This window comes from Hippopotamus amphibius, chromosome X (assembly GCF_030028045.1).
Source record: "Hippopotamus amphibius kiboko isolate mHipAmp2 chromosome X, mHipAmp2.hap2, whole genome shotgun sequence".
NCBI classification, from domain to species: Eukaryota; Metazoa; Chordata; class Mammalia; order Artiodactyla; family Hippopotamidae; genus Hippopotamus; species Hippopotamus amphibius.
In genome coordinates, this window is record NC_080203.1 from 42,216,332 (window position 1) to 42,239,707 (window position 23,376).

The 23,376-nt window shown below is 36.0% G+C and overlaps 1 protein-coding gene across 3 annotated transcripts in view; it reads left to right on the top strand.

The window, feature by feature from the left end:
- RBM41 (RNA binding motif protein 41) overlaps window positions 1–23,376 on the top strand; it is a 65,700-nt gene that overhangs the window by 11,130 nt on the left and 31,194 nt on the right. The window lies entirely within an intron of this gene.

Sequence of the window (23,376 nt, forward strand, 5' to 3'; positions counted from 1 at the left end):
AAAAACTTGTCCAAACCTGTAGAATATACAATACCAAGAGTAAACAGTAATGTAAACTATAGACTTGGGGTAATTATGATGTGTCAGTGTAGGTTCATCAGTTGCAACAAATGTCCCACTCTGGTGGGAGATATTGGTAATGAGGGAGGCTAAGCATCGGTGGGGGCAGGGGAGTATGTGGGAAATCTCTGTATCTTCCCCTCAATTTTGCTGTGAGCCTACAGCGGCTCTAAAAAAATAAAGTTTAATGAAAAAAAATTACAAAAAGAAGATCAAACTAAACCCACATCAAGCTAAAGGAAGGAAATAATAAAGATTAGAGTAAAAATAAATGAAAAAAAGAATTTAAAAATAGAGAAAATCAAGAAAACCAAAAGTTGATTCTGTGGAAAGATCAACAGAATTCACAGCCCTTTAGCTAGACTTACCAGGGAAAAAAATGGAGACTCAAATTTCTTGTACCTTGTTCTATTTTGCTTCTTTTTTGCATGGAATACCTTTTTCCATCTTTTTGCTTTCAACCTTTTTTTTAAAAAACAAAACAAAAGTGTGTCTCTTTGTAGGCAGCAAATAGATTATATTTTCTTTTTTTAATCCATTCCTCCAATTATGTAGAGTGTTTGTTGATTTCTGTTTAATGTATTTAAGTGGAGTCTATTGATAAGGTAGGATTTATATCTGCCACTTTGCTGTTTATTTTCTGTATGTCTTGTATCTTTTTGTTCCTCTGTTACTCCATTTATTCCTTCATGTTAAATATGTTTTTACAGTAAGTCATTTTAATTAACTTGCTGCTTCTTTTACTATTTTTGTTACTCTTTTAGTAATTCCCCTGGGGATTATAATTAACACCTTAGCTTAAACAAATTTGTTTGTATTAGTGCCAACTTAATTTCAGTAATATTCAAAAACGTTGTTCCTGTTTAGCTCTGTTCTCTCCTTCCTCCTTTGTATTATTATTGTCATACAAATGACATCTTTATAGATTTTAAGCCCATCAACAGTTTTATAATTATTGCTTTATGCAGTTATCTTTTATCTTTTAAGTCAGATGGAACAAGAAAAAGAGTTACAAGGACAAAAATGTTTATACTGTCTTTAATGTAGTCAACTTTACTGGTGTCTTTCTTTGTGTGAATTTGAGTTACTCTTTAGTGTCCATTTGCTTCAGTCTGAAGGACTACCTATAGTTTTTCTCATAGGGCACATCTTCTAGTGATGAACTATCAGTTTATGTTTATCTTGGGATGTTTTAATTTCTTGTTTAGTTTTAAATTATATATATATATATATATATATATATATATATTTTGCTGGACATTGAATTTTTGGTTGGCAATATTTTCTTTTAGCAGATCAAATGTGTTGTCTCATTGCCTCTTGGCCCCTTGTAGTTTCTATTGAGATGTCAACTATTAATCTCAGGACAACTTGTCCATGGTGAGCCTCTTCTTTCTCACTGCTTTCATGATCTGTTCTTCATCTGTTGCTTTTGACAGTTTGACTACCTGTCTTAGTGTCTCTTTGGACAGACTCCATGTAGGTATCTTTGCATTTATCCTACTTGGAGTCTGTCAAGGTTCTGTGATGCATGGATTAATGTTTTTCATCAATCTGGGGAAGCTTTCAGCCATTAACTCTTCAAGTATTCTTTTTGCCTCTTCTTCCCCTTCTTCTAAGAGTCTATTATGCATGTGTTGGTATGCTTGCTGGTCTCCCATAGGTGCCCAAGGCTCTGTTATTTTTTTTCTTCTTTCTTTTTTCTTCCTGCTCCTCAGATTTAGTAATCTTCCTAGGATGAGGTAGTTGACATATCTTCAGGTTTGCTGATTCTTTCTTCTGTCAACTCAGATCTCCTGTTGAGCCCTTCTAGTGTATTTTTCATTTCAGTTATTGTACTATTCAACTTGAAAATTTCTATTTGATTCTTTAGTATAATTTCCATCTTTATTTTTATTCTCTTCTTGGTAAGATATTCTGAAACATTCTTTTAGTTTTTTATACATGGTTTCCTTTAATTGTTCGACTAACTTTATAATAACTGATTTAAAAATTTTTTTTCTGAGAAGCCTAATGTGCTTCCTCAGGGGAGTTTCTATAAACTGTTTCTTTTTTCCTGTGTATGGGCCATACTTTTTTGTTTTTTGGAGGGGTTTTGTTTTGTTTCATTTTGTTTTTTTCAATGTCTTTTTCTTAGTCATCTCAGGCTGCTATAACAAAGTACCATAAACTGCGTGACTGATAAACAACAGATACTTATTTCTCACAGTTATAGAGGCTGGAAATCTAAGATCAGGGTTCCAGCATGATCAGGTTCCAATGAGAGCCCTCTTCTGGGTTGCAGACTGCTGAATTCTTGTTGGATCCTCACATGGCAAAGAGCAGAGAGAGGAAGCAAGCATCTATCTGATGACTCTTATAAGGGCACTCATCCTATTCATGAGGGCTTCACTCTCAGAAACTCATCTAATCCTGATTACTACTCAAACATCCCTACCTCCTATTACCATCACATCAAGGTGTAGGGATTCAACATACGAATTTTGGGGGGACACAAATATTCAGTCCATTACAGTCTTATAATTTTTTTGTTGAAAATTAGACATTTAAAATAATATTATGTGACAACTCTGAAAATCAGTCAATCCCTCCCCACCCAGGGTTTGTTGTTGTTGCTGTTTGTTTCTTTAGTGATGTTCCTGGACCAATTCTGTCAATTTTGAATTCTTTGTCAAGTAAAGCCACTGAGTCTCTGTCCAGTTAGCATAGTGGTCCACTAATGATTGGAGAGAGTTTTTCTTAAATGTCTTGAATGGAGAAGTCTGCCAGCCTTTACCAGGAGGCTGTGTGTGTGTGTGTTTGTGTGTGTGTGTGTGTGTGTGTGTTAGGTCACTCCTTCAGTGCTCAGGCAGGCAGTTTGCAACTCTTAGACTTCACTTCCTACTTACATAGAGCCTCAAGATCAGTCAGAAGTGAGAGATTAGTGACTTCTCAGGCCCTAGCTTTACTTGGCATATGCATAGCCTTGCACATGTACCTTACCTTCTAGAGTCCCAGGAATATGTCTGAACATTTCAAAGCACCACTGTGGATATCTCATTCCATATTTTTCTTTCTTTTTTTAAAAATTGTGATTAAGAATACAACATGAGATCTACCCTCTTAACAAATTTTTAAGTGTACAATACAGTATTGTTAACTATAGGCACAGTGTTGTACAGCAGATCTTTGGAACTTAAATCATCTTGTGTAACTGAAACTTTATAATCATTGAATAGTAACTCCCCTTTTCCCCTTTCCCCTGGCAACAACCATTATACTCTCTGTTTTGATATGTGTGATTTCAATTCTTTTGGATAAATGCTCAAAAGTGGGATTGCTTTATTCATATGGTATTTCTATTTTTAATCTTTTGTGCAGCCTTCATACTGTTTTCCATAACAGTCATACCATTTTACATTGCCACCCAGAGTGTACAAATGTTCTAGTTTTTCCAGGTCCTCACCAATACTCGTTATCTCTTATCTTTTTGATAATAGCCATCCTAACAGGTGTGAGGTGATATCTCACTGTGGTTTTGATTTGCATTTCCCTGATGATTAGTGATGCTGAGCACCTTTTCATATACCTGTTGGCCATTTGTATATCTTCTGTGGAGAAATGTCTATTCAAATACTTTGTCCATTTTAAATCAGGTTTTGTTTTTTTGCCATTGAGTTGTAGGTGTTTCCTATATGTTTTGGATATTAACCTCTTATCAGATATGTGGTTTGCAAATACATTTGACCCTTGAACAACATAGGAGTTAGGGGTGCTTACCCTCTAAGCAGTCAAAAATCCATGTATAACTTTATAGTTAGCCCTCCTTATCCTTTGCTCTGCATCTACAGATTCAACCAACCACAGATCTTGTAGTACTTTACTATGTATTTAGTGAAAAAAAATCTGCATTAATTGAACTTCTGCAGTTCAAACTGGTGTTGTCAGGAGTCAACTGTATTTTCTCCCATTCTGTAAGCTGCCTTTTTACTCTATTAATTGTTTCTTTTGCTATGCTAAAGCTTTTTAGTTTGATGTAGTCCCACTTCTCTATTTTTGCTTTCATTACCTAGGTTTTGGAGGTTATATCCAATAAATCATTGCCAATACCAATGTCAAGAGGCTTTTCCCCTATGTTTTCATCTAGGAGTTTTAGAGTTTTAGGCCTTATTTTTAAGTCTTTAATCCATTTTGAATTGAGTTTTGTGAATAGCATAGAATAAGGGTCCAGTTTCACTTTTTTGCATGTGGATATCCACTTTTCACCATTTGTTGAAGGGACTGTCCTTTCCCCATTGTGTATTCCTGGTGCACTTGTCAAAGATCAGTTGACCATACATGTGTGGTTTATTTCTGGGCTATCTATTCTTATCCATTGGTTCATATATCTGTCTTTAAGCCAATACCATACTGTTTTAGTTGCTGTACCTTTGTAATATATTTTGAAATCAGGAAGTGTGATACTTATTCCCTTGTTTCCTTTTAAGTTTTTCTTTTTTTTGTGTCAGCTTCTTGTTAGCTCTAACTGATAATGCCACCTCAAGCAGCTGCAGTGGTAAACAAGCCCCACTGATTGGTTTTGACATGATCTAGGGATGGGCTGTTCCCATAGAGTGAGATATGAACCAAGTCAAAGACAAACCCTCAGAATATAGCTTTTCTCTGAGGTGCTAGGAAAGTCAAACAGTGACAGTTCTCTCAGGATGGGGCTTTTGGGGAGCTCCAGAACCACTCTGCTTCCTCTGTCAATTAGGCTGCTGTTTTTCACAACTATCATAGTAGCTACTGAGAAACTGGAGAGAGGGAAATGGGATTATGGAAAGTTAAAATGCAACAAATCTTACTATTCTCACTGTAACTCACCTGTTTTTTCTTGAATAACTGTTCCTTGTATTGTTGCAAGTGTTTACTCAATTTCCAGACTTATCAGAAGTTAGATTTTGACAACCTTTGCCAATGTTCTTTTTGCTTTTTTGGAGTAGCAGATTTTCAGAAGTCCTTACTCCAGTGTTCCAGAATTGCTTTCTCTCCATTTTACTTTTATCATATCTATATTATTATATTTGAAAGTGAGTTTCATATTTTGAAAAAAGTAAGTTTCTTATAGAATGTAGGTGGGTCCTTTTTTTTTTCACTTCCTTATTGAGTTATATTTTACATACCATAAAACTCATTTTATTTTGTTTTATTTTATTTTATTTTAGCTCTTTATTGGAATATAATTGCTTTACACTCTTGTACCAGCTTTTGAGGTACACCAAAGTGAATCAGCTGTATTTATACACATATCCCCATATTCCCTCCCTCCTGCGACTCCCCCCCACCCTCCCTGTCCCAGCCCTCTAAGGCATCACCCATCCTTGAGTTGATCTCCCTTTGTTGTACAGCAACTTCCCACTAGCTATCTATTTTACAGTTGGTAGTGTAAATATGTCTATGCTACTCTCTCACTTCCTCCCAGCTTCCCCTTCGCCCCCCTGCCCCCCCAACCTCGTGTCCTCCAGTCCATTCTCTGCTTCTGCATCCTTATTCTTGTCTTGTCACTGGGTTTATCAGTACCATTTTTTTTTTTTAGGTTCTGTATATGTGAGTTAGCATACGGTATTTGTTTTTCTCTTTCTGGCTTACTTCACTCTTTATGACAGACTCTAGGTCTATCCACCTCATTACATATAGCTCCATTTCATTCCCTTTTATAGCTGAGTAATGTTCCATTGTACATATGTGCCACATCTTCTTTATCCATTCATCTGTTGATGGGCATTTATGTTGCTTCCATGTCCTGGCTGTTGTAAATAGTGCTGCAATAAACATTACGCTACATGTTTCTTTTTGGATTATGGTTTTCTCTGGGTATATGCCCAGTAGAGAGATTACTGGATCATATGGTAGTTCTATTTTTAGATAAAACTCATTTTAAATGTATAATTCAGTGGTTTGTAGTAAATTAACAGAGTTGTTCAGCCATCACCACAATCTAATTTTAGAACATTTTCATCATCCCAGAGATTATTGTCAGTCACTGTTTCTACTCCCAGCGCAGGCTGCCACTAATCTACCATCTGTCCCTATGGATTTGCCTATTCTGGACATTTCATATAAATGGAATCATATAATATATGGCCTTCTTTAACATAACACAATTTTTTAAAATTAATTAATGAATTAATATTTGGCTGCATTGGGTCTTTGTTGCTGCACATGGGCTTTCTCTAGTTGTGGTGAGCAGGGGCTACTCTTCGTTGCAGTGCACGGGCTTCTTAGTGTGGTGGCTTCTCTCGTTGCAGAGCATGGGCTCTAGGCACATGGGCTTCAGTAGTTGCAGCACGTGAGCTCAGTAGTTGTGGCTCGAAGGCTCTAGAGTGCAGGCTCAGTAGTTGTGGCACACGGGCTTAGTTGCTCCACAACATGTGGGATCTTTCCAGACCAGAGATCGAACCCATGTCCCCTGCATTGGCAGGTGGATTCTTAACCACTGCACCACCAGGAAGTCCCTAACACAATGTTTTAATCATGTCTAGAACTAGTACTTTCCCGAGTACTGCAGGATTTCCCAGTACCAAGGGACTTTGTGTGCAAGCTGAGGACATCTTCAACAGCCAGCTAGGCAGTTGATAACTCCATTGTAGCCTTTACTTCCTGTTTGCACAGAAACTCAATATTAGTCAGTGGTGAACGCTTAGGGGTTTTTCAGGTCTTTCCTGAGCTCACACGAAGCTCCCACTATTTGGGCAGCTCTAGACACGTGTATGGCCTTCTAGATTCCTAGAAATATATCAGAGCTTTTCAGAGCCCTCTAAGGACATTTTATTCCCTAGGATTTCCTTCTAAGCTTTTTCGTTAACCTATTGTTTGTCTCAACTCTACCACCTCAGCTAGTCACAGAATTCAACAACTGCCTCTGATTGTTTTTGACAAAAATTCTCAGGAAAAAGGTTGTTAGCACTGGATGAACTTTGAGCCAGGTCAGATAAAGAGAAAGTTGCTTGTGTGATCTTCCAGGGAACCACTAGACAGATCAAGTAATGACAGTTCTCTGGGAATGGGGCTTTAAAGGAACTCCAGCTCTGTTCATTCTTCTTCAGTGGTTGCCAGGCTGCTGGTTTTCACTGTTGGGGTTGTCAGTTTTCAAGGTTACTACAGACATGGGAGAAAGGGATGATAAAGGGCAAGTTAAAATACCACAAAACTTATTCTTACTGATATTCATCTATTTTTCTTCAATAAATGTTTCCCAGATTGGTACAAGCCTTTGGTTAATTTTCAGAGTTCTGAAAAAGTTGATTCTGACAGTTTCAGCCATTGTTCTCATTGCTTTTATGGAGAGAGAAATTTAAGAAGTTCTTAATTCTGTCATTTTCACTGATGTCACCATATATATATATATATATATATATATATATATATATATATAAGCACCCTGTGCTTTCTTTAAATATTTATTTTATTTACTGTTTATTTTCTTTATTTTTTTGGCTGCGTCGGGTCTTAGTTGCGGCATGTGGAATCTTTTGTTGCAGTGCGTGGGCTTCTCTCTAGTTGTGGTGTGCGGGTTTTCTCTCTCTAGTTTTGGCATGTGGGATCCAGAGCGCATGGGCTCTGTAGTTTGCACTACGTGGGCTCTCTCGTTGGGGCACGCGAGCTCAGTAGTTGTGGCATGCAGGCTTAGTTGCCCCACAGCATGTAGGATCTGACCAGGGACTGAACCTGCGTCCCCTGCTTTGGAAGGTGGACTCTACCATTGGACCACCAGGGAAGTCCCTGATGTCACCTTTCTTAACAGCATTTTCTGAAGCTTGAGAGTTTGTGATTTTGGTGAAGTCTAATTTTTTTTATGACTTCTGCTTTTGGTCTTGTAACTAAGATTTCTTTCTATCCCCAAATCACAAAGATTTTCCTCATATGTGTTCTTCCAGAAGATTGATAGTTTTAGCTCATACAGTTAGGTCTATGAACCATTTTGAATTAATTTCTGAATTACACATATGGTATAAGGTTAGGGTTACATTAATCTCTTTGCATATGGATATCCAATAGTCTTGCCACTTTTCATTGAAAAGGTGATCCTTTCCCAATTGAATTGTCTTGGTACTTTTTAGGAAAATCAATTAACCATAAATGTATGGGTTTTTAAACTTTTTCTCTTTATTCTTCTACTTTTTCTACCCTGTTTACTTTTTAGCAATTTGATTATACTGTGTCTGGGCATGAGTTCTTTGCTATTTCAAATTTTAAGTTTCTTACCTATTCCAACTGCTACTTCGTAGTTTTCATTGTCTCCATGTGCTCCATGCAGTCTCTCTAGGTTTTATAAAAGCTGTATTTATTGGGAGAGGCAAAAGTGTACTTACTTCATCTTACCTGGAAACAGAATTCCTAATAGCTAATAATTTTTGAGGGCTTATTTATGCTAGTCCTTGTGCTAAGCATTTTGCACATTAACTCTTTTAAACCTTACAGTAACCCTATAAGATAGTGGCAGTGTTACACATAATGAAATTGAGCTTCTGAGGGGATAAGTGACTCTCAAGGTCAGTAATTAAATGACCATGCTAGGACTTAAATTTAGATCTGTTCTTACATGAAAGTCTGTGCTCTTGACCATGGCATTTGTATATGTGGTTTGAAAAGATTTTTTGCTTTTTTAAGTGTGATTTTACTATATCTTGAGATAACTTTGTGTGTGTGTGTCTGTGTGTGTCTATGTGTGTCTGTGTGTGTCTGTGTGTGTGTGTAAATAATACATATCCCATTTTCTAACTTCTATCAGTGGGAAAACAACATATATTATCTCTAGACATATACTTTTTATGAAATCTTAAACTCCAGTATACTACTCTTAACCACAACCTTTCTCTTACCCTTCTCGCTCTCACAACTCTCATACACTCATTTTACCATTTCTTCAATCCTGTTGAAAATCTCCAGTTCCTTGAGCTTTTAATTTTTCCCCAATCTGTCATCCCCTTCCTGTCTCCTCTTCCTTCCACATCTTGCTTAGATTCCATCACCCATTATTTACCCAAGTTCTTGCCACTGAATCATTCTCCTTGCTTCCTTGTCTGTGTATCGTACCCACCCAGCAAATCCTCAACCATGAATCAATGCAACTAATTGCCTTCTTTGTTTCTGCATGATGGCTTTTGAGCACTACTAGAGACAAATACTATAACTTTGTTGATTAGTGCCTCTACAAATTCCTCATCTCTGGTATTGCCTAGAGCCTTCTTCTTTGTTCAGCAATGTATCTCCTAGTCCCTGGTCAGCTATTTCATTCCTTATAAATGCTATTTTAGATCTTTGTTACTCTTTCCTATCCTACTGTTTCATTATTTTTAGCAGATAGTCTTCTTTCCTGTTTCAAAGGAAACAATGTCATCAATAAGAACTTTCATTCACTTTCTGCCGGACTCTGCTAACTTCTGTATCCTAGCTATCATTTTCTTCCATCTCAACTCAGTGCTAGGGACATCCTTCCTGCCTAAGGTTAATCTTTATACCTTTGGGCTAGATCCTATCCCTCTTATCTCCCCAGTGACCTCAGTCAGTTATCCCCAGTATTACTTCTTTCTTTTTGAGATTTTAACATGATTTGTACCATATGCCAGTGTCCATGGTGTATGTACTCCTACCGTGAACTATCTTTAAAAGATGATAAAAACAGCAAAAAAAAGTCCTTCAATTGTTTTGCTACTTGACTTAATGATACGTTTAGATTCTCTCCCTTCACTATATACCATAACAAGTAGCAATTGGTTTAAAAAATGAAATATAAAACTTGAAGCCCTAAAAAAGACAGGATTAAAGTACTTAACGTTAATATTTTTGATATCCAAATGGAAAGATATTTTTCCAATATTTAATGAAAAATTTTAAATACATAAAAGTTGAATTTTGTTACAAACACCCAGTGATAACTGACTAGATTATAACATTAATATTTTACTTATTTATCACATCTGTCTATCCCTCTATCCATCTACCAAACCATCTTACTTTATTGAGTTTTTTTTTTTTTTGGCTGCATTGGGTCTTTATTGCTGTGCATGGGCTTTCTCTAATTGTAACGAGCAGGGGCTACTCTTCGTTGCAGTGCGTGGGCTTCTCATTGAGGTGGCTTCGCTTGTTGAGGAGCACAGGCTCTAGGCACATGGGCTTCAGCAGTTGCAGCATGCGGGCTCAGTAGTTGTGGCTCATGGGCTGTAGAGCACAGGCTCAATAGTTGTGGCGCACTGGCTTAGTTGCTCCACGGCATGTGGGATCTTCCTGGACCAGGAATCGAACCCATGTCCCCTGCACTGGCAGGCAGATTCTTAACCACTGCACTACCAGGGAAGTCCCATTGATGTATTTTAAATAGATTGCCAATGTAAATACATGTCCCCTAAATATGTTAGTATACATATTGTTAGCTAGAATTACATATTTACATTTTTTCTTTTGATATAAAATTTCAATGCAATGAAATGCACACATCTTAAGTATTCATTTACTGACTTTTAACCAATATATACATCTTTGTAGTGATGTGTTGGTAAATGTTTAACAGCCAGCTCTCCAGAAAAAGAGACTCTGATTTGTATCATTTGCCAGTTTTCATGATATACACATTCCCGCCATGGCCAATTTCAAGCTACCAATGTGTTATCACTGAACATGGAGTTGGGAAGTGATGCACACAATCATTGGACCATGTTCAACACACCACAGCATCTGTGTAACCTAACCCTTATGAACACATAGAAGATCACCATCACCCAGAAAGTTCCATCATACTTCTCAGTAATTCCCACCCCGCTCTCCTAGAGGCAACTAGTGTTTTGATTTTTTTCCACTGTAGATTAGTTTTGCCTGTTTTAGAACTTCAGATAACCAAGACCATGCACTCTGTATTCTTTGTACAAGGCTCCTTTAACTCAGCATAATTCATTGATATTGTGTGTATCAATAATTTTTTCTTCTCTCTATAGAACAAAATTTCTTGAAAGAGTTTTCTAAAATTGCTGTATTATTTTTCTAGTGCTGCCATAACAAATAACTACAGATTTAGTGGCTTAAAACAACAGAGATTTATCCTCTCACGGTGGCTAGAAGTCTGAAATCAAGGTGTTGGCAAGGCCATACTTTTTCCGAAGGTTCTAGAAGAGGATCCTTCCTTGTCTCTTCTAGCCACTGATGACTGCCAGCATTCCTTGGTGTTGCAGATGCATCATTCCAGTCTCTGCCTCTGTCATCGCATGGCAGTCTGCTTGTGTGTCTGTGTTTCTATGTCTTCACGTAGCCTTCTTATTAAGGACACTCATCTTTGAATTTAGGATCCATCCTAATCCAGTATGACCTCATCTTAACGAATTACATCTGCCAACCCCCTATTTCCAAACGATGCTGGGAGGGTACACTATTCAACCCAGTAGAATCAGCCCTCTGGCCTCCACAAATTCGTATCTGTCTCACATGCAAAATACATTCACCCCATCACAACATCCCCCAAGTCTTAAGCTATTTCAGCATCAAGTCTAAGTCCCAAATCTCATCTAAATGTCAACTCAAAAAGTCCAAAATCTCATTATCTAAATCATCTAAATGAGGTGTAGGTGAGACCCTGAGTATGTTCCATCCTAAGGCAAAATTCCTTTCTGTCCAGAGACCTATGAAACTAGACAAGCTGTCTGCTTCCAAAATACAATGGTGAGACAAGCATAGGGTCAGCATTCCCATTCTGAAAGGACAGAAGAGGAGGGAATTAAGGGGTTACTGTTCTAAAGCAAGCTAGCAGCCCAGCAGGGCAAATTCCATTAGATTTCAAGGCCTAAGAGTAATGCTCTGGTTTCAACACTCTGTCCTCTGGCCCGCAGGGATATCCTTCCTCTCTGGGCCCTCTGGGACAGCCCCACCATCTCAGCCTACCAGTGCGGCTGCAGCCCCACCCTCTCTGGCTTTTGCATTTGTGGCTTCATTTTACCTTCCTTCATTTTACCCTGTCTCTGTCACTTTTACATCAGGCTGGCACTGTTTCAGCTGGTATAAAATCCTTAAAAACCTTGTCAGTCTCTTGTGTGTGTCAAGAGATCCATACCATTAGACATGAGGGTTCTTCGTAGATCCTTTCTGCATAACCCCTTGTCTGTTCCTGGCTTCTGAGATGGTTGATTGGATCCATGAGTCACATACCTAATCTCTTCAGTGACAGTTTGTCCAGCCACACCATTGGTCCTTTCTCTAGAGCACACTGTCTGGATAGGCTGAGAATTCTCCAGATCATCAAGTGCTGATTCCTTTTTAAACAGATCCTTACTCAATTTCACCCTCTCCTCTCTCATCTTATTATAAGCATCAATGAGAAACCAGACTACATCTCCCACACTTTGCTTGGAAATCTCCTCAGCTAAATATCCAAGTTCATCATTTATAAGTTATATTTTCAACCCAACAGCAGAACTCAATTCAGCCAAGTTTCTGCCACTTTATGACAAAGATCGCCTTTCTTCCAGGTCCAATAACATGTTCATCATTTCCTTCTAAGGCCTCACCAGAAGCACTTTTAATGTTCATATCTCTAGCAATATTTTGCTCATGATATATGTATTCTCTAAGATGATAGAAGCTTTCTCTACTTTCCTCTTTACTTCCTTCTGAGCACTCACCAGAACTGCTATTTTCATATTTCTGCCAATGGTCTCTTCGAGGCAACCAGTCTGCTATTAAGCACCTCAAAAATTCTTCCAGCCTCTATCCATTACCTGATTCCAAAACTACTTCTACAGTTTTACAGGTGCCAGGGCTGCTGTAACAAAATACCGCAAACTGGGTCGCTTAAAACAACAGAAGTTTATTCTTTCACAGTTCTGGAGGCCAGTTCAAATCAAGGTGTTGGCAAGGTTGTTTCCTTTTGGAGGCTGTGAGGATGAATCTGTTCTGTGCTTCTCTCCTAGCTTCTAGTGGTTGCTGGCAGTCCTTGGCTTATAGATGTTTCACTCCAGTCTCTGCTCCTGTCATGATATGGTATTCTCCCTTGTGTCTGTGTCTCTGTGTCTTCATATGGCCTTCCTAAAAGGACACCAGTCATTGGATTTAGGGCCCACTCTAATCCAGTATGACCTCATCTTACCTAATTATATATGCAAATACCCTATTTCCAAATAAGATTACATTCTGAGGTTCTGGGTGAAAATAAATTTGAAAGGGATGATGAAAAGGAGCATGCCAGAGAGTACTGAAAACATATGTTCAGTCAGATCAAGAAATCAAACATTGCCAATACTCCAAAAGTCACTATATGCCCTTCAGAAATCACAACCCCTGCCCATCAGATATAACCACTGTCCTGACTTGTGATAATAATTTCTATATATTTTAAAATTTTTACCACTATACATACAGCACTAAACAGTGTTCAGTTTTACCAGTTTTTAAGCACTATACCATTGAATTGTACCATATGTATTCTGCTGGGCCTTTCTTTTCTACTTAACATTATATTTGTGAGATTTATTCATATTGCAGTGTATAGCCATAGTTCATTCATCTTCATTGCGGTATAGTATTCCTTTATCTGAACATACCAACTTTTATTTATCCATTCTACTGTGGTTGGACACGTGGGTTGTTTCAGTGCTGCTGCTGTGATCATTCTTGTACATGTATCCTGGGACACATGTGCAGGAGTTTCTCAGGGTCTAGGAGTGGAATTGAGGGGTCAAGAGCTCATACATCTTCAGCTGTAATAGATGTAAACTCCATTTACATGTATTAAAGGGATTGTCCCAAGTTAAAATTCCACCAACCACATGTGAAAGTTCAGGTTGCTCCATATCCTTGTCCATGCTGGGTATTGTCAGACTCTAATCTGATGGGTATTTGCTTATATTTCGTTGTATTCTTTTTTCCCTTTCTTAATAATTAGCATTCATTTATATTTTAATTTTCTTAGTCTTCCCATGCCTTCTATTTTTAAAATTTCAAACATGGAGAAAAATTGAAAGAATAGTACATCCATACCCCACAGCTACATTTAACAACTCTTCGCATTTTGCAACATTTGCTTTACATCTCTTTTCATCTACACGAGAATGGTATGTGTACCTGCTTGTGTGTGTGCAGGTGTGTGCATGTGGCTTGTTTATTGCTAAACTATTTGAAAGAGACATTAAGTTTTACTCCTAAATACTTCATTATGTATCTCCTAAGAACATAAACATTCTCCTATATTATCACAATATTATGATGACTCTTAAGATATTTAACATTATCACACTAATATTATCTAACATAGAGTTTGTTATTAGATTTCTCAAATTTAAATCCAGGATGCAATCAGGGATCACACATTGCATTTAGTTTGCTTTAGAATAGTTCCCCTGACTCTGTGTGTGTGTGGTGTGTGTGTGTGTGTGTGTGTGTGTGCGCGCGCGCGTGCGCACGCGCGCACGCGCACGAGAGTGTCTTTCTGTCTGTGTGTCTGATTTTCAGGACATTGATATTTTTCAGGGAGTCTAGGTCTGTGTTGTTTGTTTCATTGTGATTTTAATTTCATTTTCTTGACATCTAATGAGGTTGGAAACCGTCTCAGACATTTATTGACCATTTGGATAGCCTCCTTTGTGAAATGGCTGTTCAATTCTTTTGCCCATTTAGCAAATGTAGAAATGTCTGTTTCCTGCATGAATATTTTCCCATCTGTTTGTATCTGTGTCCATATGCAGTCTTGTTTCAGAGGTTACTCTAGGTATGTATCAAAGCAATAGTTCAGTCCCAAAGCCCTAGGATATGGCAGATCTCAGTGATTACTACTTACCTTCAGTACTGCTACAGAGAAGAGAGCGCTAGAAAAGTGTTGTGATTATATGTCATGAATAGTATATCTCCAATTTTATCTCTAATCTTACATGCATTCGTTATAAATTTAAACAAGTTCTTTATCATTGTGGATAAATAAAAGTTCTTCATTTTTATGTAATAAAATTTACAACTTTTCCATTCTCCTTAGTGCTTTTTGTGCTTTAATAAATCCTTCCCTACATGAACTCAGGAAGATATTGTCCTTTATTCTAAAAGCTTTATGATTTTTTTCCTTTCACATTTGTCATTAAATTGATTGATTTTTGTGTGTAATATGAAATAAGGATTCCAGTTTCTTTTTTTTTCATATAGATAACCCTCTATCCCAACACTATATATTGAAAATGTTGTCCCTGCACTGTTATTGTATTTCTATCTCTGTCATATATCAGGTATTCATATATGCATGGGTGTTCTTCTGGGTTCTTTTGTTCCTTTGATCTTTTTAACTATTACAGAATCAATATCACAAGTTTAGTTTTTTAATGTCTCGATACCTGGTACATCGGAAGAACAATGCCTTCCAGCTTGTTCTTCTTCAAAAGAGTTTTATCTACTTTTGGCACTTTACTTTTCCATGGAAATTTTAGAATCAGCTTGTCAAGTTACACACACATACACACACACACACAAACACAAACATATGCTCTCTCTCTCTCATGTGATTTTGATTGAGATTTCCATCAAGGAAATCAGTTAAGGACAATTGACATATTTACAATGTGAATCTTCAAATCTTGGAATGTAAATATGGTATATCTTTTCGTTCATTTAATTTTTCTTTAATGTCTTTCAGTATATTTTCTGTTTTCTATTTCTTCTAACATTTTGTGAAACTAAAAAGTTTTTTTTTCTTAATTTTTAAACAGCTTTATTGAGGTATATAATTTACATATAATGAAATTCACCTATTGTGTTCAATTAGGTGCTTTTTGCTAAATTTATTGAATTGTGAAATCATTACTACATCCCATGTTAGGACTTTTCCATGACTGCAAAATTCCCTTGAACGCATTTGCAGTAAATAACTCCCATGTCTACCCCAAACCTTTTGTCCCTATAAATTTGCCATTTCTAGATGTTTCATATAAATAGAATCCTATAATATGTGATCTTTGAAATTTTGCTTCTTTCAGGTACCATCATGTTTTTGAAGTTTGCTCATGTTGTAGCTTATATCAGCAATTCATTCCTTTTTATTGCTAAATAATTTTCCATTGTATAGATATACCACATTTCATCCATCCTTTCACCACTTGATAACATCGGGTTGTTTCCACTTTGGGGCTATTATGAACAATGCTATAAACATTCATGTCCAAGTTTTTGTGTGGATATGTTTTCATTTCCCTTGAGTGAGTAGAATTCTGAATCATATGGTAGCTCTCTGCATAAACTTTTGAGGAACTGCCAAACTGTTTTCCAGTGTGGATGCACCATTTTAATTTCTCATCAGTGATGTATGAGCATTCCTACTTCTCTACATCCTTGCCAATACTTGTTATTGCATATTTTTTATTCAACTATTCTTGTAGGTGTGTACTGATATCTAATTGTAGTTTTATTTTGAATTTCTTTTTTTAAATAAGTTTATTCATTTATTTATTTATTTTGGCTGCATTGGGTCTTTGTTGCTGCACCCGGGCTTTCTCTAGTTGCAGTGAGTGGGGGCTACTCTTTCTTGCAGCTCACGGGCTTCTCATTGCAGTGGCTTCTCTTGTTGCGGAGCACAGGCTCTAGGAGCGCAGGCTTCAGTAACTGTGGCTCATGGACTCTAGAGTGCAGGCTCAGTAGTTGTGGTGCACGGGCTTAGTTGCTCCTCGGCATGTGGGATCTTCCTGGACCAGGGATCAAACCTGTGTCCCCTGCATTGGCAGTTGGATTCTTAACCACTGTGCCACCAGGGAAGTCCCTATTTTGAATTTCTGTAGTAACAAATAATCTTGATACTTTTTCATGTGTTTATGAGCCATTCTTATGTCTTTTTTTGATGAAATGTTTATTCAAATCTTTTACCCAGTTTTTGATTGGGTTGTTTGTTTTCTTAGTATTGAGCGGTAAAGGTTCTTTATGTATTCTGAATATAAGTCCTTTACAAGATATATGCTTTGCAAATATTTTCTTCCAGTCTGTTTCTTTTTATTTCCTTAATGGTGTGTTTTGAAGCACAAAAGTTTTTAATTTTAATGAAGTTCAATTTATTAATTTGTTTTTTTATGACTTGTGCTTTTGGTATCATACTAAGAAATCTTTGCTGAATTCAAGGTTAGAAAGATATTGTCCTATATTTTCTTCTAGAATATTTATAGTTTTAGACTTTACAATTACATTTATTATCCATTTGAGTTAATTTTTGTCTGTGAGATAAAGAATCAGAGTTCATGTTTTTGTATTTTCATATCCAATTGTCCCAGCACCATTAATTGTAAAGATTATTATTTCCCCATTGAATTGTCTTGGCACTTTTGCAGAAAAATCAGTTGATCATAAATATAAGTGTATATTTCTGGGCATTCATTTTGGTTCCATTGATCTATATGCCTATACTGTATATATGCCTACTCTCACACTCTGAATCTCTTTACCTTTATAATAAGTTTTGAAATCAGGTAGTATAATTCCTCCAATTTTGTTCCTCTTTCTCCAAATTGCTTTGGTTATTCTAGGTCCTTTGTATTTCCATGTAAATTTTAGAAGCAGCTTGTCAATTTTTCTGCAAAAAAACAAAGCCTGCTGGAATTTTATGAGGATTGTGTTTGAATCTGTAATTCAGTTTGGGGAAATTGCCATTTTAATAAGATTGAATATTCTAATCCATGAATATGGAATGCATCTTCCTTTATTTTGATTTTCTGTAATTTATTTCAGCAATGTTTTGTAGTTTTCAGATTTTATATACTTCTTTTACTAATTTCTAAATATTTTATTCATTTTGAGGATCTTATGAATAGAATTTTTCTTATTTCATTTTCTGATTGTTACATGTAAATATATAGAAATATAGTTGTATATCCATCTTGTATTCTGCACATACCTTAGGATTTTTTACCTAGTAGTTCAGTGCATACTTTAGGATTTTCTACATAGACAATCATGTTGCCTATGAATAAAGACAGTTACTTTTTCCTTCCCTATTTGGATTTTTTTTTTTTTTTGCCTCCTTGCACTCTCTAAAACCTTCAGGACAATGTTGAATGGAAGTGGTGAGAGCCGACATCTTTGCCTTGTTCCCAGTCTTAGGGGGAAAACATTCAGTTTTTAACCATTAACTATGATCTTACCTCTGGGGTTTTTATGTGTGCTCTTTAGCAGTATATTACTCTCTTATGGGTACTGTAACTAATTACCATAAATGTAATGGCTTAAAGCAACCCAGAATTTTTCTCGTACAGTTCTAGAGGTCTAAAGTCCTAAAATCAAGATGTCCACAGTGCTGCATTCCTCCTAGGGTTCTCTAGAGGAGCCTTTTCCAGCTTCTGGAATCCACTTACATTCCTTGATTCATGGCCCCTTCCTCACATTCCTTCAACCTCTACTTCCATCCTACATCTCCTATTGTTTCTGACCCTTCTTCCTCCTTATAAGGGCCCTTGTAAATTACATTGGGCCCACCTGCATAATCAGAGAGTTAATCGCATCTGCAGTGTCCCTTTTACCATGAGACATTTTCACAGATCCCAGGGAGTAGGATGCAGACATCTTTGGTGCCTACTGCATGCATGTTGAGGAGGTTTCCTTCTATTCCTAGTTATTTCAGGGTCTTTTAAAAATCATGAATGGGTGCTGGATTTTGTGTACTGCTTTTTCTGCACCTACTGTAGTGAGCATGTGATTTAAAGTTTTAATCTGTTAATATGACATTTTATTAATTGATTTTTAGATATTAAAGCAATCTTTCATTCCTGGGATAAATCCACTTATAAGTATATCATCATAATCATTTTTATATGTTGCTGGATTAGGCTTGCTAATATTTTGTTAAGGATTTTTTTGTGTCTTTTTTCATGAGGGATATTGGTCTGTGTTTTTCTCTGCTTGTGATGTCTTTCTTTAGCTTTGGTTTCAGTGTAATAATGACATAATAGAACAAGTTGGAAAATATTCCCTCCTTTATTTTCTGAAAGTGTTTGAACAGGATTGATATTATTTCTTAAATATTTGATAGAATTCCCCAGTGAAACCATCTGAACCTGGAGTTTTCTTTGTGTTTGTTGATTACTAATTCAGCCTCTACATATTACAGATTTTTCAGCTGTTTTCTTTCTTCTTGAGACTGCTTTGTTAATTTATGTCTTCCTATGAGTTTATCCATTCATCTAAGCTTTCTCATTTGCTGGGCTAAAGTTATGTATAATGTTACCTTTTAATCGTTTCCATTTCTATGGGTCAATAATGATGCTGCCCTTTTAATTCTTGACTTTAGTCATTTTTGTCTTCTCTCTTATTTTCTTGATCTAGCTAAGGGTTTGCCATTTTGTTAATCTAATTTTTAAAGAACGAGCTTTTGACTTCATTGATTTTTCTTTATATTTTCTGTTTTCTGTTGCACTGATTCCCTAATGTTTATTATTTTCTTCCTCTCCTTGCTTTGTGTTTAGTTTGCTCTTTTTCTAGTTTCCTAAGTTGGAAGCTCAGGTTATAGATTTGAAACCATTCTTCTTTTGTGATATACGTGTTTAAAGCTCTGTGCATTGTTTTATCTGTATCCATAAATGTTGTGTTGTGTTTTCATTTTCATTCAGTTCAGAATATTTTAAATTTTTCTTTGGAAGTTCTTTGACCTATGGGTTATTTAGAAGTGTATTGTTTAATTTCCAAATATTTGTATTTTCTCAGATTTCTTCTAGTAATAGATCTCTAATGTGATTCCATTGTGGTCAGAGAAATACTCTATATGATTTCAGACTTTAAAAGTTTTTTGAAACATACTCCCACTTTGGAGCCCTCATTCCAATATCAGGATGATAGATTACTTCAGTTTCTGTAAGTCTTCTCTCAAATGTCACCTTCTCAATAAGGCCTACTCAAACCAACAGTAAAATTGCAACCAACGCTACCACCATCCCCTAGCCCTTCCAATTATCCCTTATGTTGCTTTATTTTTTTCTTTTTCATAGCAATCATAGCCCTCTAGCATGCCATATAATTCACTTAGTTCTTTGAAGATAGGGATCTTTGCTTTATTTATTGATGTGTCCCAAGAACCTAGATTAGTACCTGGATCATAATAGTCACTGAATAAATATTTTTGAGTATATACATTAGTATTCATCCATTTGGTCATATGTAATGAAAATTTGTTCACTTTTGTTGTAATATAGGATTTCATTATATAAACTTACTACAGTTTTATAATTGATTCTTCTTAGATGGACATTTATATTTTTGCTAGTTTCAGGCTGTTATAAATAGTACTGATCTCAATATTCTTATTATTGTATCCTGGTGCACTATGCCCAAATTCTTCTAGGGTGTATATGTAGGAGTGGAATTAATGGGTCATATTATGAGATATATTCAACGTTAGTAGATAATGTCATAGTGATTTGCACTGTGGCTGCACATTCCTACCAGCAATGTATGGGGGCTCCATTTGCTCTACAACCTCACTGACATGTGGTATTGGTATTCATTTTTATTTTTTGCCAATATGGTATTCTCTTCTTAATTAGTATTTCCCTGAATTCTAATATTGAGCACTTTCGCATATATTTATTAGCCAATGTGCTTCCTCTTTTGCAAGGCACCTTTTTCTGTCTTTTGCCCATTTTCCTAATGATTGTGTTCTTTATCAGTTGTTTGTACGGCAAATATCTTTTTCCATTCTGTAAGTTTTCTCTTTAGGATATTTTTGATGAACAGAAGCTTTTAATCTTAATGTAGTTGAATTTGTCAATATATTCCTTAATGGTTAATGCTTTTTTGGGTCTTAAGAAATCCTTCCATAAATATTCTTATACCTTGCTGGTGGAAATGCAGAATAGTACAATTCCTACAGAGTCAAATTTAGCACTATGTAGAAAAATTACGTACACATTTGCCTTTCATCTCAGCAGTGCCACTTCTTGGAATCTATTTCAAGGGTATACTGAGAAAATACAAAATCCTGTATGCACAAGGCCATTTGTCAGGGCATTATTCACAATGGCAGAAAAGACTGGAAACAACACCAAGGTGCATCAGTAAGGGAGTAGTTGAATAAACTATTGTACATCCACACAATGAAGTACTTTGCAGCTATAAGGAAGAAAGGGAAGAGCTCTATACATTAATATGGAATTATCACCAAGATATGTTAAGTTCAAAAAAGTAAGTTGTAGAACAGTGTTTATAGCAAGTTACCTTTTATGTAGGAGAGGGGGTGTAATGAATTTTATACACACACACACACACACACACACACTTACAGACATAAAAATGTGTTGTGTGTTTGTGCCTATTTGCTTATATTTCAAAAAAGAAACAGTGGAACCGTAAAACCAAAACCTAATAAAACTATTATTTATGGAGAAAGAAAGGAGTGGGATGAAGGGGACAGAGATGGAAGTGAGACTTCTGTGAAGGTACTGTATAACACAGTTTTCACTCTAGACGCGTGCAAGTGTTTTGCATAATTCAAAAAATTAATCAAAAGGGAAAAAATCAATCGCTACAATTTATAAACATCCTGAAGCAAATGAGCCTAACTGTGAATAAAGTTAGCATAACTATGCAGAGAAAATAATTATTTTAAATGACTTTAAAACACTATTTGTATATTCCTAATGGGATATATTTTAAGGACAAAAGTAACTGCAAAGAATTATAAAACTGTATTCAGTAGTTTTATTGTTGATGGACATATTAGTATTGTTGATAATCATATTAGTATTGTTATTGACATTGAGAAATTCTTTATATTGTAGGAAAAAACTAATAAATAATTTTGTTAATATCATTAGGAGCCAATATCTTAAGCACATGTGAAAAGACATACAAGTCAAAAATCAAGGAGTTTGAGTAAAAACCTTATAATCTTAAATTTGAAGTGGAAATACCAGTATTAATTTATGATTTACTTTTCATAAAAATTTTCCTACCTTTGTTCACTGAAAAGGCCTAGAAGCAACAACTCAACATTTATGAACAGAACTAGCAACATATTGTGGTTTCTAAACACTATTTCCCACTAACAGGAGCCAGCAGTCCTTAGAGAAATATTCCAGGTTTGAGTCAGGAAATATGCAAGATAACCTTAAGACACCTTGCTGTGCCAGAAAACTGGAAAGCAGTACAGGAGCCAATTTTAAGGGATGTTCACTGGTCCTAAGTGGGATAATTTGACCACTGAAAAGAATGACTACATTTAATTGGAACACATCAAATATATGAAAATACATGTCTCACAGTTATACTAAAAATAATCTTTGGTCACCGTTGGACACTTTTAAAGTACCAACTCATTATTCTTACAGTTGGTAAATAATGGGAAACAAATCAAGCATTTATCCTGCTTTTCCTGTATGAACTGTATGTAGGGAAACCAAATAGTTGATGACGGTAAGTCCATTATAGAATTCCAGATAATAAATACAGAAGAAATAATAGAAATAATAAATACAAAATAAATAATAGAATTAGGGGAGCCCCATTTTACAACTCAATAAATTAATGGATTTAGGCAATTGTCATAAATGGACACAAAAACCCCTTAGGTGAAATGTGAATGGGAAAACTTCATAATGGAAGGATCAGACAAATACCACCTGCATCCACTGATCAATTTTAGCATCACTACAAATGGGACCACTAAGCATTATATGCCTTATGACATGATGTAATAGGAAATACACATCTATATAATATACAGAGTATTCTTGCCTGAAAATATTGAACCCAAATCTAGATCAGTACTGTCCAAGGCAATTTTCTGCAATAATGTAAATGGTCTTTATTCTGTCCAGTATGGTATCCACTAACCACATGTGCTTGTTGAACATTTGATATTCCTAATTTAACAGAGGAACTGAGATTTTAAAGATTAATTTAAATAGACTCATGTGGCTAATAGCCACATGATAGCATAGCTCTAGATTTAACTGCCGGTTTGTAAGAAATAGAGGGGACTGAGGAACAAGTTAAATAATATTATGAGGAACAGCCAGTCAAATTCATTTGTTCTATGAACAAATGACGTGGTTTGTGTAATAAATCAATGGGATGGGGGACAAAAAGTTGGAGGGGTGGGAAAGAAGGGGCACTGTTGTTTTTTTTTTAATGAGGCTTAAAAGATATAACAGCCAACGGCTGGTTTAGATCTTGAACCAAGTGTAGAAAGATGTTTTTGAGAAAATCAGGGCTATTTGAATATGAACTCAGTAGTAGATAATGCTAAGGAATTATTATTAATTTTATGAAGTGTGATAATGCCATACTAGTTACATTTTTCAAACATCTCTATCAGTTAGATGCATGTACTTACTTGCATGACCCTGAGAGTGAGCACCTCAAATTTTGTAC